Here is a 17,616-nt window from a genome sequence, read left to right as displayed (position 1 = left end):
AATGCATTGTATAGATGATGTAATTAGAGAAGACTATCAATAAATCAAACATTTGCATACTATATATATATATATATATTCAAATGTTTTGCAAACCATCTTCAAACTGTGAACAAGTCTGGTATTTATCTGGAAAAAATTGCAGTTATTTCTCAAGTATACTTTCTACTTTTTAAAAAAGGATATAAAAAACCTGTGTTCTAATTGTATATCAATATACCTCACACACCTCGTAATTGGCAGGAATCATGCAACAGTATGTTTGGCTTGCAAATCATCTCAGAATAGAAATCCCGATGTCAACGTGCTGGGGATAAAATTAAGTTTTGCTTGCTGTTGCTGTATACTGGCCAAAATGTAGCCAAACTGACCTTTATTGTCATTACTGTAAGCAAGGAATGTTGTATGTAGCATGACTAAGACTGGTCACCTAGCCTACATCTTTATCTTATAAAAAATATCATGTGAAACAACTGATAGATGAAAGCCATGATGGGTAGGTGAGGTTAGACTCATCTGGTGATATCATCAGTGAATGGTAAAGAGCATGTATGCATTAATGAAAGAAATGGAAGAAAGAACAATAGACATGTTGCGTACCTGTAAAACTAAGAGAAAAAGGAAGGATCTAATATATCTGATTGAAAGTGACCCCAATCTTATGGAGTGATATATGTAGGGGACTGAAGAAGTCGACTTAATTATCAGTGAAAGAGCTGAAATGTATGTCAGAACATACAAACCAGTGTCATTTTGGGAGTGCATATGAAAGTACAATAGGAAGTTATAGATTCAAAATAGTTGAATGTTGCATTTCAGTAAAAGGGGATAATGAAATGATGATCAGGGATGAATTCTGCAATAATCTGAATGGATGGGTCCTGGGGTAGGGTAGAGAATGATCTGTAAAATGACATGGGAATGTGATGAGTATAGGGAATGGATTGGACCACCTGAAGAGCCAAGGCTAAAATAGAATGGTCACTATTTGGTGAGCCTCTACCTAGAAAATGCTTATTTTGAATATAGCAATAGCATTGCAATAGCAGTTAGACTTATATACCACTTCATAGGCTTTCAGCCCTCTCTAAGCGGTTTACAGAGTCAGCATATCGCCCCCACAGTCTGGGTCCTCATTTCACCCACCTCGGAAGGATGGAAGGCTGATTCAACCTTGAGCCGGTGAGATTAGAACCGCTGAACTGCAGATAACAGTCAGCTGAAGTGGCCTGCAGTACTGCACCCTAACCACTGGGCCACCTCGGCTCGTGAATATGAGAAGGAAAGACTATTACCACGGAAGTGTGTAAAATTATATTAATGGAAGGTATGGGAAGATGGACTCTTGGAAGAAGCTGTGAAGGAAAAAGGCATATAAAATAATTACGGGAAAAATGAGAATGACAGCTGTCTAAAACCTACCCCTGGGCTGGATGTTAAGGTGGCCAGCTTCTGCTGGGGTTCTAGCCCTCTGAGTAGCATGTTGGATCCGTACAAGTCAAGGATCTGTTTGAAGCTATTCACCTTGAATGCATATAATTTAGCCACTACAGTGTAAAGGTCAGGGTTTCTGCTGACAATAGGCAGATTTCATTAAAAGGTTGTGTGATGTGACTATATGGAAACTTGTTTCAAGGAGGCATCTCCATTATTGCCTTGCTCCACAAAATGACTTGGGATGGGTCTTTTGAGGGAGGGAGGATGTCTTGTTCGTGGCTTCTGTACTGTGATATTCTTTTGAGAAGAAGGAGAGCCTGAAGCCATACATCTATAATTCAGCTTCATGCTGTTTCTGCAGGGGGGAGTCAATCCTCATCTGTTTCTTTTCTTTATTGGATTCTCGAATTCAATCTACAATATCCAGCAAATAACTAACTGACAACCAGAAGGCTGTTTGTGGGTAGGGAATGATTACTATCTCCTTGTATATTTCTGGCCAAAAGTTACGTCTAGGTTGAGAACAAAATGGGACACTTTCCCAACTTAGACCTGTTGTGGCCCAGCAGGAGCTGTTGGAGCTGTCACCAGACTCAGACAGCGAGGGGCCCTATGAGTCGGCTCTGGAGGATGTGGAGGACCCTGGACAGGGTTCTGACTCCGAGCAGGGTGCAGAGAGGCTGGTTGGCCACCAGAAGGTGCCTGAGCCTTGGACCAGTGGGGAGGAGACAAGGGAGTGTGATCCTGACATCATGCATTGGAGCAGTGGGGAGGAGACTAGGGAGTTGGTCCTGAATGCCCGGCAACGGAGAGCTAATAGGCGTAAGGAACAGTTGTGCAGTTACAGGAGATAATTGCACTCAGCTGGTGGTAATTAGGCTCCTCTCAAGACTATAAAAGGAATGATTGTCCACATGCTCGTTGCAGGAGTCAACGTGTTTACTAGAGCTGCGGAACTCTCATGGCTATCTTGGCAGGCTGGATTGCTGCCAAGGTTAGTCTATGCTGGATTGCTGCCAAGGTCTTGTCTCTGTGTTAATAAATCCTCGAAGTATCTTTGTCTCGGTGTGCTTTGGTGTAGGACGAGGGGTGTCAGAACAAGACCAGTGGCCAATGCAAAACTCCAAGTCAATTCTTGTTGTCCATCCTCAGTTTTATGTCATTATGAAGAATTATCAGTCCTAGAGGAGATCAACCCTGACTGCTCTTTAGAAGGCCAGATCCTGAAGATGAAACTCAAATACTTTGGCTACCTAATGAGAAGGAAGGGCTCACTGGAGAAGAGCCTAATGCTGGGAAAAATTGAGAGCAAAAGAAGAAGAGGACGTCTACTAAGCCTTAAACCAGAAAACATAAGCAGTTCAATATGGCATTTGAGCCTACATATAATTGTGGCCGCAAGAATAACTTATGCACAATTTTGGAAATCCACTACCATACCGTCGGAAGATGCTATAATTAAAAAGATCTATGAATGTGCAGAAATGGACAGAATGACGGGTTGGCTGAGGGACAAAGGAGAAACGGAACATTATCTTAGCTGGAATTTATGGTATATGTGGGCGACAAGGAGAACAGCAGGGACTTAAAATGGGGAAAGTTAAAAGTGAACATGGGTATTGTAATAGATCCCTGAACTTTGTAATGAGAAGATGTGGCTTAGAGACCTAACAATGAGGAAGGAAAGAAAAAAGTTGGGCTGTGAATGACTGTCACCGCGGGGGGGGGGGGGGGTTGTATGTTTAAAACTATATTTGTATTTGTATGTTTTACTCTTAAAAAAATGTATAACTAATGAATGCCGATACAAAAGGCTGTATATTTACTTTATATTGTTATGTATGTGTTGTCTTTCCTTATGTTGTTGTGTTTTTCTTTCTGTTTTTAAAGGTAATAATGTTTAATAAAAACTATTTTTTTTAAAAGAAGAAGAAGAGGAGGAGGAGGAGGAGGAGGAGGAGGAGGAGGAGGAGGAGGAGGAGGAGGAGGAGGAGGAGGAGGACGGCAGAGAATGAGGTGGCAGGATGGAGTCACCGAAGCAGTAGGTGTGAGCTTAAACGGACTCCGGGGGATGATAGAGGACGTGAAGGCCTGGAGGAATGTTGTCCATAGGGTTGCGATGGATCAGACATGGCTTCGCAACTAACAACAACAACAATGAAGAATTATATTCAAACAGAAGAGGAACTAAACACAGGGCAACTTGGCTGGCATTTCATATTGCTTAAGCTGGGGAAAAAATGTTGGGTTAGGAATTGATTGTGCATGAGGCAGCTGCTCTCCAAAACTTAAAAACATATGCCAAGATGGGGAAGAGAGAAGAATAAAGGTCTGTTTTGAGCTTCTTCTGACTTTGATTGATAGCCCTGTGCTGGATTGTCACTGAGGTAGAAAATTAGAGGGAGATTGTTTCAGATAGAGGCCTATCCAGGTTACATGCTGTGTCCATAAACATTCAGAGCTGAGGCCTTTGAGAGCGTTTCTCCCTCCAGCCTCCAACCTCATTATTCCCAGTGCTGAACTGGAAGGAGGCCAAACAGATCTTGGCTTCTGCAGCTTTATTGCTTTTCATCCTAACAATGTATCTGTCTCTTTTCTTCCAGTGGTTTCTTCGTTTAGTTGAGAAAAATACATTCTCCGTCGTATTTTAATAACTTCGGATTATTAAAAGCATATGCCAGTATATTATGATGATTGTCCTCTCCCTATATAGAGCCGAGGTGGCGCAGTGGTTAAATGCAGCACTGCAGGCTATTTCAGCTGACTGCAGTTCTGCAGTTCGGCGGTTCAAATCTCACCAGCTCAGGGCTGACTCAGCCTTCCATCCTTCCGAGGTGGGTAAAATGAGGACCCGGATTGTTGTTGGGGGCAATATGCTGACTCTGTAAACTGCTTAGAGAGGGCTGAAAGCCCTATGAAGCGGTATATAAGTCTAACTGCTATTGCTATTGCTATTAAAAAAAACAGTTTTTCATTGTGGTTCATTTTGAGTGAGGTGAGAGAGTCTTGTTCCAGTTTGAGAATATCACTCATAAGGAAAAAAGATTTAAAAGAGCGTCAATTTGGTGTAATGCACCAGGCTCCAAACCAGGAGATGCCTTAGGCATAAAAGCCAACTGGATTACTTTGTCTGTCTGTCTCTGTCTCTGTCCCTCTCCCTCTCCCCCCCTCTCTCTGACTAATCCATCTCACAGGGTCATAGTACAGAAAATAGGAGGAGATATGTTTGATATGTTCACCACTTCAAGTTATTTGTAAAAATAATAAAGGCAGGGCATAAATACATAATAAAAAAAACAAAATAAAATAATACTTCCATCGTGTACTTTCTGGAGATGGAAAAGAATGTCCTATTTGGTGTCGACGCATGTATGAAAGTAAGGCTTTGCCCCTATGCTCTGAACTACTTGTTGCAAAAAATTAAAGCATAGTAATAGTTGAGATTTCTAGTAAATTGCTTATAGATTTGTCCATGGGGAATCTACTGCTGTGAGGCAAAACAAATTATTCAGGGCTGTTCTCCAGAAAATGTATGCCAAGTTTTACCAGCATGTCCTAAGTATAAAGCATGCCTGTAGGAGGAAAAGAGGTTACACAAATTCCACACCACTTGTTCCTAGCAACAATACATTTGAAGAGCACTAGGTTGGTGAAGACTGCTCTCTCAGTTTGGGACGAAATGACACTCACAGCATGAAATTAGATATCCCCAAGGTTTACTCGCAGCAGTTCACAAATCCAGAAATAAACACCAAGTGCACCTCTCATGGAAACTTGGAATTTTTTTCACGATAAAGCAGCCGTAAAATGAGATTTGGACATTAAGTGTGAAACCTACTGGGTCAGGCTGGACAGCCTCTTAGAACCCCTTTACCTCTATATTAAAAGTCACATAGGCAAGAGTTGGAACTTGCAATAGAATAACAGGGACAGTTAGAAGTTACTTAAAGGAAGTGTCCCCATTCACTAACCACAAGATGTTCTCGCCAACGTCCCTATGTCAAAACTTGTGTTAAAAGTCCAAACCACAAAGTTCAATTAAAGTTTGTTAATAACATGTAAGCCCTACCTGAAACAAAAGGAGAAGTAAGACCCTCATCTCCTTATAAGGCTTTCTCCTCAAGGTAACCACTAAGAAATTAAGTGTTTCCGTGTTACGCTGCCTTTGAGAATGTATAAGAACGTGTGCTTCGATAATGAAGGTTGTTCAGAACTTGCAATGCTAAGCCATGGGCTAGCTTTCTGAACCTGGCTGCCAAATAAACTTTTCCTGTATCCTGAGAAGTCCAACACCTGTCATTTTCTGCAACAACATGACCAGCTACAATTCATTCTGTGGTGATTGTGCATTTGTGAAGGAGTTTTACATACTTGATGCAAACTATTACAAGGTTTGATTTAAGTAATATTTTGATTTAAAAAATTGTGTCCATAGTCCTTCCCTCTACTACATGCTTTAGGCTGAAGTTATTAGTGAAATATAAAGAGAGGGCACATTATTAATAATTGGATCCCATGAATGTCTCTTTGATGAAGAACTGTATGTTCCGATACATGGAAAAGGCAGATCCAGTGCATAGTTAGATTTGATATTTGCAAAGGGAAATTATTCATTGCTTTTTCGTCCCAGTTGATCTTGCACAAGCTTGAGATAATTTGCTAATTAAGCTGCCCACTAGCTGACAGGATGGGGTATGTATGAGTTTTTTAAAAAAAAAATAGCTCAGAGAGGCAGGATGCTGGGAGAAAGACAGACTCTTCCTTCCAAGCCATTCCTAGCTTTTTGATGAATTTGAAAACTGTAACTAGTAACAGTATTTGCAGTTTTGATTGGTTACCTAAGAACTCCTCTGAGAGTTCAAGATCCATCTCTCTGGATCTTGAAAACTCATTTTTTTATTTATTTTTTTATTTTATTTTATTCAGATTTTTATTAACAAACATGTAAAATACACACACACACAAATTAGACGTACACCACATTTATACAATACAATACAAACAGGAACTTCCTGTTCTTTGTTATAGCAATCATCAATCGATACCGCTCACCTTATATTATTTCCCCTTCTATTGTATTTCATTTGTATTTCACCATTCGTAACCCTCTTATTTTACTCATAACTATTATTTTTGAGTTTTGTTATATTCCTTCATTGATTTTTGTTTCTTTCCTCCATCCACCTATACCATTTATCCCATATCTGGTAGAATTCTGATTCTTCCTTTCCCTGGATTTCTTTAGTTAGTTTATCCATTTCGTCACAGTCCATAACCTTTCTTATTATTTCATCTTCGCTTGGGATTAATTTGTTTTTCATTTCTGGGCAAAGGCAATCCTTGCCGCCGTAATTATATGTAATATTAAATACTGGATTTCTTTTTTGTATTTCACAGACATAATTCCTAATTTAAAAAAAACTTCAGGTTTCCATTCTATTTTAACCCCTGTTATTGCCTCCAGTCAATTTTTGATCCTTTTCCAAAAAAATTTTAGCCTCCTCACAGGTCCACCATAAATGGTAATACGTTCCGTGTATTGATTCACATTTCCAGCATTTTGGAGAGGTATTTGTTAAAATTTTAGCTAACCTGGTTGGTGCCAGGTGCCATCTGTAAAACATTTTGTACTGGTTTCCCTTGTATGCAACTGATAGCGTCATTTTTAAATTTATTCCCCCAAAATTTTCCCATTTGTCTAATTCAATATTATAACTCATTTTTAAAGCCACCTGAAAGATGTTTTGTGTTGCTCATGCTGGGTTGAAAATAGTGTCCAGGGTTTGGTTAAAAGAAGAAAAAGTACTAGTAGTATTTCCAGCCAATGTGATAGAGCTTTCTTGAGTTTAGAACTCTCTTGGGTAAAAGGTTAGCAGATGGAGTTCTTTCCCTCCGGGTGTTTTCCAAAAGAACTTGAAAGGAGTGGCCTCTTTCTCCTTTGAACTCTATGGTGACTTTTGCTCCACTTAGCTAATATGGAGACAATTGAAGCCAGGTGGACAGATACCTACCCCTATGTCAGTGGTGGGTTTCAAAAATTGTTCGAACCTACTCTGTGGGTGTGGCCTTCTTTGTGGGAGTGGCTTGTTGCCCATGTGACCGGATGGGAGTGGCTTGCCGCCCATGTGACCGGATATGAAGATGCCAACGACACTTGTCAGAACCACCTTAAATTACCTCCCACACAGCACTGGCATGCATAAGAATATGATGTAAACTTGTTTTTTAAAAGGCATCTTCGGTTTGCATTAAAACAACTTCAACACACGAAATGTTCTGATTGCACCACAAACGCAGTAGTCATCCTTACCTTTCACAGAGGCACTGAGTTTTATAAATAGGAGCATGATAGTGTAGAATAATCATATCCAAGGACCAGTGGTGGAACCTCTTCTGTAGGTGTGGCCTGCTTTCCGGGTCCACTGGTGGAACCTCTTCTAACCGGTTCGGTAGATTTGACAAACCGGTTCTACCGAATAGGTCTGAACTGGTAGGAACCCACCTCTGCCCTATGTGTTCTGTTATAGATTTCTCTACCCTTGGCCCTTCTACTAAGCTGGAAGAAGCATTCTGATGAACATTTTACAACATTGCAAACATTTTTATTTGTTGCACACAGTTCCCCATCAATGAGACAAAAGGGAAGATAAAATTGAGTGCTTTTTGTCATTGTTCACACCCCCACAGCCCTCCTCCTTTCCCCACAAACACCGTTCAACTGAAATTATTTAGCCAGAGAAAGGAACAGGATCAGGTCACCAGAGAGGCCTCTGAAAGGTTTTTGTGGCATTTGAAGGAGCAAAAGAAGGCGATGGATGAAAATACAGAGCGGTCTAGCGTGCAAGACTGCTCAAATCAATCAGAGGAAGTGGAAATCTATGGCACAAAGCTTGCAATTACACACACATCCCTTTTAAGAACATTTGTTATAGCTGCTTTTAATGTCAGCAGCCTGTTCAGCGGGAAAACAATGGATCATTAGCAAAGATCCGTCACTATAAATGCTTCTCTGGCTGACCCTTCAGTGCCACAGAGCTAAACCTGTAGGAGCCTCTCAGCAAAGTGGCATTTTGTAGGTCATGGTGCAACAAAACTCAGTACTTGGGATGAGGTCCCTGAAAAAGTTACTTCATCCTTCAGTTTAGAAGAGGCCTGAACAAGCTTTCTTCTTCCCTCCTCTCCTTGCTGGCTAGAATGGCAGAAGACTGGAATAATAAAAAGGCCCTTCAGATAATGCCTAAACTGAAACGATGCTTGTTCAAGCCCATTTGGAAATTCTTTGGGGTTGCTTCAGTTTTGAATCTAGTCCAAGGATTTCACCTCTCTTGGGAGCTACACTACTGCCAGAGTCATATTAGAGTAGCCATTTAAATTGAAACTAAGTGAAGTCCAAGTTGCACAAAGACAAAAAACATGGATGGGATCCAGTGGTGGGATTCAAAAAATTTTAACTACTGGTTCTGTGGACGTGGCTTGGTGGATGAGGCGTGGCTTGGTGGGTGTGGCAGGGGAAGGATACTGCAAAAACCTCCATTCCCTCCTGATCAGTTGGGACTCGGGAGGCAGAGAATAGATGGGGGTGGGGCCAGTCAGAGGTGTTATTTACCGTTTCTCCGAACTACTCAAAATTTCCACTACCGGTTCTCCAGAACTGGTCAGAACTTGCTGAATACCACCTCTGGTTGTGTCATCAGGCTCGGAAAACACAAGGAAATAGTGAATCAGTGAGATTGTGGATGTGTTGCCTATCATGATAGCTCTCTCTGAGTCTCTGTGATTGGCAATTTTGAGTGGTGTTTTCAGTTGTAGAATGCTTTTTGAATTCTTCGTTTTCATGATGTGTTTTTTTATTGGATGCTGCCCAGAGTCACGTTGTATGAGATTGCATGACTGCATAAATATGATAAATAAATAAATAAAAATACTGTTAGGTATACATACTGCTAGTTTTGCAATTGCTCCATATTCTCCCAAGTTTAATTTCCCTGATACATCTTTTTTATAATACAGTGCACAGTTTGTCCTTGCAGTCATAAGCATGTATCTTAGATAACTATGGTATTTTTATTAATACATTCTGGAATAATACCTAGTTAAAAATATGGCAACATTTTGAATTTGATTCCGAATATTCTCTGAGTGGGGCTGAGTACTTGACCTACATTAGAGGTGGTATTTACTAGTTCTCCAAACTACTCAAAATTTCTGTTACCAGTTCTCCAGAACTGGTCAGAACTTGCTGAATTCCACCTCTGACTGGATCTATAAGGCCAGCGGTTCACACAGCACTACCAAGGGCTGGAAAACATACAGTAAGAATCCCCCACTAATCCTACCAGGAGAATTCCTGCCCAAGGCAGAGGGTAGCTTTGAAGAAGTCACCTGGACTGGATTTTCCATAGAGGGGCTTCCTCCTTTATCTGCTTTGCCAAGTCTGGATGGGTGCAGAGTTTGCAAATGTGAATTTCGTGAAGTGAAACAGGAAATTAAGTGTGCTAGCCAATGAAGCTATGGAGAAACAAGTACCGTATATATTCAAGTATAAGCCGAGTTTTTCAGCCCACTTTTTGAGCTGAAAAAAGCCGCCTCGGCTTATACTCGAGTCAGTGAAAAATTTGCCCGAAATGGAGGAGAAAAAGGGGCGGGGCCATGCCGCTGGGTGATGCTCGTGAATGGCCCGGCGCCCCTGTGAGTTTCCCCTCCCTCTGTGTCAGTTTGCCGCGCAGTGCGCACCGCACCATCCCCCCTCCTCACGTTCTAATGTAATGCAGGGCTGTCTTACGATTCCCCTTCCTCCCCCTCCTGCCGCTCTGCAACGATGTCCCACCTCCTCCTTGTTATGGCAAGCAGCCACATAGCGATGTCCCACCTCCTCTGGTACAGTGATCCAATGATAGGAATCACTGTGCCGTGTGTCATAGGAGGCGGGACATCGCTCCCACGGCTGCTCGGGACATCATCATCACAGCGGGACATCAGCATCATGAGGTGAGTGAAGTATTTCATTGAATACACCGCTAGTTTACTGTTTTTCTTTGAAATAAATATTCAAAAACATTATTGGTATCTATTTTTATTTTTGAAATTTACCGGTAGCTGCTGCATTTCCCACCCTAAGCTTATACTCGAGTCAATAACTTTTCCAGTTTTTTGTGGTAAAATTAGGTGCCTCGGCTTATATTCAGGTCGGCCTATACTCGAGTATATACGGTAATTTCTAATGCATTTCTGTTTAACTCAGGCTTTTCATGTTCCCATAGCAATAACTGACCCTGTGTTGAAACTTGAAATTTGTGTGAAAGAATGCAAATATAAAAGTTTGTTGTTTGCATCATCCTATCTTGCAGAGCAAATGATTTTGGATACTCATCCATTCAATCCAGAGGTGGGTTCCTACCGGTTCTCACCAGTTTGGTAGAACCGGTTCGTCAAATCTACCAAACCAGTTAGAAGAGATTCCACCAAGGGACCCGGGAAGCAGGCCACACTTACAGAAGAGGTTCCAAAAATTTTTGAAACCCGCCACTGATTCAATCAAATATTCACCTTCCTATCTTCAATTTGAAGTTACAGAATTGCAAAGGAAATTCCATAAACTTCAGGTTCACTGAGCTGTGTCTATTGTAAACATGAGATACTTTTGCTCCCTGGATACAGTGAGGTGGTGTGTAAAAGGGAGTTAAATGGTCTAATCTTGTTGATAATATACTCTTCAAACCCTCTCTAAATGTTTTCCTCAAGCGGGAGTTGGTCCACATCACATTTTCTTTCTCCTGAAACTGTGTGGTTCTCTTCATTACCTCGCCTCCAGGATTTCAATGTATTATTAAAAGTGGAAAGTGGTATTAAAGGATTTGTTATATAATGCATTTACTTGGCCAATGAAATTTAAGTTTTTCACCACATCATGTAGGCAATGAACTAAATCTTTCACTTATCCTTAAGGTAATAGAGTTGGCTTTGGGGCTGCTACAGTTAAGCTTACATTTACATAAGACTATATGCTAAATCTTGTAGAATCTTCGCTTTGAGGATGAGATGCTCTTTTTAATTTATCTAATCATTTTATACCCATATACACATGTATTATTGTTTTTTATTTCTAAACATATTTTTATTTCCATTTTCATAACATACAATCACATGTATACTATACATAGCCAGTATCATATAGTATTAAATAATAATTACATCAGTTCCTCTTGTCATCAATGCCCCCCAAAATAAAAACCCATTATAGCTCTTCTGCTCTCCATACACCTCTTTCTTCTACCTCTCTCCTACTTCCTATCTTCCCTCCATCATCCTTTCCTACTCTACTTCCCCTTCCTTTCTCCTTCTCCTCTGGTATTGGATCTGGGTACTTGAGAGACCGCCTGCTGCCAATTACCTCCCAAAGACCCATTAGATCACACAGATTAGGCCTCCTCCAGGTTCCGTCTACTAGCCAATGTCATCTGGCCACTACCCGGGGGAGGGCCTTCTCTGTGGCGGCTCCGGCCCTTTGGAACGAACTCCCTGCAGAGATTCGGACCCTCACCTCTCTCCAGGCCTTCCGAAAAGCCGTTAAAACCTGGCTGTGTCGGCAGGCCTGGGGTCGATGAGTTCCCTTCCCCTCTCGAATCGTGTGGCTGTTGGTTGTTTTAAATTCCCTGTACTTTTTGTTGTAGTTCTTGTGTTTCCCTTCCCCTCCTTTGGGTTTGTGCGCCACCCTGAGTCCCATTGGGAATAGGGCGGCATATAAATAAAATGAACCTCGAACCTCAAACCTCTCTCTACATTCCACTCCTCCTTATCCTCATCCTCCTCATCTTCCCCCCTTACCCTCTCTCCTATCCCTCTCTTCCCATCTTTCTTCTCCCTTCTGTTTCCAGCTCCTCCTCTCATTGGTGTATTTCCGCTTCCATATCAATATACTTAACATATCCTAGTTTTAAAGAAAAAATAATAATAATAATTTATTATTATTATTTTTATTATTACACATGTATTATTTTTAATGGCTACGTGGTAAATATATTTTTACATATCTATACTTTCTTTTTTAAAATATGACTTTCCTGTTTGATGGTGTATTTGGTGTATTTGGTGTATTTCCGCTTCCATATCAATATACTTAACATATCCTAGTTTTAAAGAAAAAAATAATAATAATTTATTATTATTTTTATTATTACACATGTATTATTTTTAATGGCTACGTGGTAAATATATTTTTACATATCTATACTTTCTTTTTTAAAATATGACTTTCCTGTTTGATGGTGTATTTGGTGTATTTGGTGTATTTCGTGTATTTCCGCTTCCATATCAATATACTTAACATATCCTAGTTTTAAAGAAAAAAAAATAATAATTTATTATTATTTTTATTATTACACATGTATTATTTTTAATGGCTACGTGGTAAATATATTTTTACATATCTATACTTTCTTTTTTAAAATATGACTTTCTTGTTTGAATAAGCTGACATGTTCGTTACAAGTGAGTAGACCATCTGAGGCAATTAGGTTGTTTCGTATCTCTTCTCAATCAGTGGGAGATCAGAAGCCAGCTCAACTCTTCCTTCTCTCAGAATCATTTGTATTCTGCACTAGCCTTTCGGGGGTTGGGAAGAAGTTTCAATCCAACAGCATATTTATGTATTCACTGAGGCATAATCTGGGCCATGCAGACTCTTGACAGCTGCAGAAAGCAATCCCATTTTTTATAAGGTGGGTAAGGAAAGATGAATGCAGAAATGATTGAGACTGTATGCAACCAGTTAAAGGGGATTAAAGGAAGACCAGAGAAACAAGCAACCTCGAAAAAGGAATTCCTAGCAGTGAAAGAATTTCAAGGGGAAAAAGATGCTTTATTGAATTGAATTGAATTTATTGCATTTATATGCCGCCCTTTTCCCCGAAGGGGACTCAGGGCGGCTCACAATCCAAGTCAGGGAAGGGGGTACAGATAAAGGATAAAAAAGACGAACAGAACAATACACAATTTAAAAGCACACAACAACCATACCATTCGAGGGGGGGGGGCAAAAGCTCTTTAGCCCCAGGCCTGTCGGAACAGCCAGGTTTTAAGGGCTTTGCGGAAGGCCTGGAGGGTGGTGAGGGTTTGAAACTCCACGGGGAGCTCGTTCCAGAGGGTCGGAGCAGCCACAGAGAAGGCTCTCCTCCGGGTAGTCGCCAGTCGGCATTGGCCGGTGGATGGAATTCGGAGGAGGCCTAATCTGTGGGATCTAATCGGTCTAGTGGAGGTAATTGGCAGCAGGCGGTCTCTCAAGTACCCAGGTCCAATTCCATGAAGGGCTTTATAAGTGACGACTAAAATAGGCTCAACAGGAGCAGCATCAGTAAATGTTCCTATGGAAAATACAATATGGCAGTCAAAATCTCAGAGTAGGTCCAGTACAGTGATTAATATAAAATTGTGTACTTATAACACTTTGATTAGATGTGAGGAAAAAAAGAACCCCGATTGATTAGAATGTGAATTGCTTTTATATTACTGTGATTTTTTTTTAACCATGCATTTTTTTCTTCAGAAAAAGTATCACTCCCTCTTCTCCAATAAGATACTTTATGCTGCAGCTTCAAATCATCATGCTTGATAGACTGCATATTTTGCCTTAAGTACTGACAAGAGGTTTTTATGGGTACATTGAGGCCTTCCAAGGATCTTTAAGTATTTGGATGCTTGATAACTCAGAGACAGGAAATAATTACATGGGGAAAGGCAACTGCTGTCCTCCAGACATTTCAGATGACCACAAGTCCTTTGTTAGGAGTCATGGTGGCTGGGCTGATTATAACTAAGCTAAAAATAACTGGACAACAAATTGCTTAATCCTGGTCTACATCAAGTGTGATGTAGCGAATTAGCTAGCATGTTAGGACTACAGAACACCATCTGATTATGCCAGAGGTGGGTTCCTACTACCAGTTTGCACCAATTCGGTAGAACTGGTCCGTCAAATCTACCAAACTGGTTAGAAGAGGTTCCACCAGTGGAACCAGCCATCGCCTTCTTTTGCTTCTTCAATTGCCACAAAACCTTTCAGAGGCCTCTCTGGTGACCTGATCCTGTTCCTTTCTCTGGCTAAATAATTTCAGTTGAACGTTGTTTGTGGGGAAAGGAGGAGGGCTGTGGGGGTGTGAACAATGACAAAAAGCACTCAATTTTATCTTCCCTTTTGCCTCATTGATGGGGAACTGTGTGCAACAAATAAAAATGTTTGCAATGTTGTAAAATGTTCATCAGAATGCTTCTTCCAGCTTAGTAGAAGGGCCAAGGGTAGAGAAATCTATAACAGAACACATAGGGCAGAGGTCGGTTCCTACCGGTTCGCACCTATTTGGTAGAACTGGTTTGTCAAATCTACCGAACCGGTTAGAAGAGGTTCCACCAGTGGACCCGGAAAGCAGGCCACACCTACAGAAGAGCTTCCAAACTTTTTTGAAACCCACCACTGGTCCTTGGATATGATTATTCTACACTATCATGCTCATATTTATAAAACTCAGTGCCTCTGTGAAAGGTAAGGATGACTACTGCGTTTGTGGTGCAATCAGAACATTTCGTGTGTTGAGGTTGTTTTAACGCAAACCAAAGATGCCTTTTAAAAAACAAGTTTACATCATATTCTTATGCATGCCGGAGCTGTGTGTGAGGTAATTTAAGGTGGTTCTGACAAGTGTCGTTGGCATCTTCATATCCGGTCACATGGGCGGCAAGCCACTCCCATTCGGTCACATGGGCGGCAAACCACCCCCACAAAGGAGGCCACACCCACAGAGTAGGTTCGAACAATTTTTGAAACCCACCACCGGATTATGCACTGATATTGGCAAAAGATGGGTGTGTGTGTGTGTGTGTGTGTGTGTGTGTGTTATAGGTAAAAGGGGAAAGAGAGCAGAAGTATGCTGTTGTCATTCGTATCCTTCTCCTCGTGACTGGACAAAACCCTAAGAAAGTCCTACAATCATATTTCTAAAATTCTGCCGGTTGATTTTTGATGTTTGGCAGCATAATCTCTCCCTGTTAAAAATGGCATATAGTTACTCATCCTGATGATAGATGAAGAAATGTATTCCGCATAAGCTTTCACAGACTACATAGCACTTCATCAGTTGCATGTTGTGTTGTCCTGAGAAAGTAGAATAACAGAGCAGATAGACAGGCTCATATTAGTCTATTCCCTGGAGTTGCACAGATAATGTGAACTGAGAAGTAAAATCCATATATATTGTACTGAAGACTTGGGAGGAAAAGTGACGTAGCAGCTTTTTGTCACATGTCAGCAAAACCATTGTATTTACAACGTGGTTGAATTTTGGACCTTTTATAATATTGAATATTTGTTCGTGAGTGTTAGAATTGTTTTAGATTTTGTATTTCCACTTCTGCAGATATTGCTCTCAAGATTTCTTGTCATCCACTCTGTCCTGAAACTAACTGCAACCTAACTTATGTGTTGTGGCCCAGCAGGAGCTGTTGGAGCTGCCACCAGTCTCCGACAGCGAGTGGCCCTATGAGTCAGCTCTGGAGGATGTGGAGGACCCTGGACAGGGTTCTGACTCCAAGCAGGGTGCAGAGAGGCTGGTTGGCCACCAGGAGGCGCCTGAGCCTTGGACCAGTGGGGCAGAGACAAGGAAGAGTGATCCAGAAACCAACAGTGAGTTGTTCCTGGAAGCACGCCATCGAATAGCTACTCGGCATCAGGAGCAATTACATAATTACAGGAGGTAATTATGCTCAGCTGATGGTCATTAGGCTCCTCTCCAGACTATAAAAAAGACTGCTTTGACTAAAGAGAAACTAACTTGGAAGGCTGGATTGCTGCCAGAGTTTGTCTGAATTGCTTCCAAGGTTTGTCGGACTTGCTGCCAAGGTCCTTATCTGTTTGTTTACTTGGCTTTCAACCACCGAGAGTCTGGTCTTGCTATTAAAGGACATTCTCATTAAGCGTGTCTCGGCTTTTGTTACTGGATGGAGGAGGGGGTCAGAACAGGCAAGTATCTTAGAAAAAGATTTATTTCAAATACATGAAATGTAATTTTCAAAAAAAGCAAACATTTCTATATATAAGAATATGCTTCTACCCTCTTTCTTAAAAGAAGTGAGAGCTGGACATAGACTGACCAGTGACCAGTATGAAAAAAAGGATGTTGAGGTGATTTGGTTATGTAGACAGAATGAATGAGTAACTAAACAAACGCATAAGGAAAGAGCGAATGGCTTTAACGGAAGGGGAAGGCAGAGAAAGTCGTGGTTGGATGGAGTTGATGAGATTCTCAAAAAGGAATTGCTGAGTTTCAAGAACAAAAGGCAGCAGGCAAAGTACTGTATGGACATGGGGGAAGCAACTATGGTTTACAAAGAAAGAAAGGAATGGAAAGATTTGATGAATGGTGTTGGTATGAATTGGTTTTAGCTATATTTCTTTTTCTTATCTCACACAATTAATTATTTGAGTTTTTTTATTACATATTCTCCTCTCATGTTTTGCATAATATTGTTTATTCTGAAAGGGAACAGCATGCTCACTATTTTCTAACTATCTGGTTGTAAAAATTCATATTTGCCAGTGTTCACTGATATTATGTTACATATGGCTTTTAGACATCAGCCAGTTTAGAAACAGTCCCCAATTACGTGTCATCCCCACGGTATCTAATTTAGGAATTTAAAGAATGTGTGGCAGTGGTGGGTTTCAAAAATTGTTCGAACCTACTCTGTGGGTGTGGTCTCCTTTGTGGGAGTGGCTTGCCGCCCATGTGATCGGATGGGAGTGGCTTGCTGCCCATGTGACCGGATATGAAGATGCCGACGACACTTGTCAGAACCACCTTAAATTACCTCACACACAGCACTGGCATGCATAAGAATAGGATGTAAACTTGTTTTTTTAAAGGCATCTTTGGTTTGCATTAAAACAACTTCAACACACACAATGTTCTGATTGCACCACAAACGCAGTAGTCATCCTTACCTTTCACAGAGGCACTGAGTTTTATAAATAGGAGCATGATAGTGTAGAATAATCATATCCAAGGACCAGTGGTGGGTTTCAAAAATTTTTGGAAGCTCTTCTGTAGGTGTGGCCTGCTTTCCGGGTCCACTGGTGGAACCTCTTCTAACCGCTTAGGTAGATTTGACGAACCGGTTCTACCGAATAGGTGC

Source organism: Thamnophis elegans, chromosome 11 (assembly GCF_009769535.1).
Source record: "Thamnophis elegans isolate rThaEle1 chromosome 11, rThaEle1.pri, whole genome shotgun sequence".
In the NCBI taxonomy this organism is placed as follows: domain Eukaryota; kingdom Metazoa; phylum Chordata; class Lepidosauria; order Squamata; family Colubridae; genus Thamnophis; species Thamnophis elegans.
The sequence above is the reverse complement of the archived record's forward strand: the minus strand, read 5'-3'. Positions refer to the sequence as shown.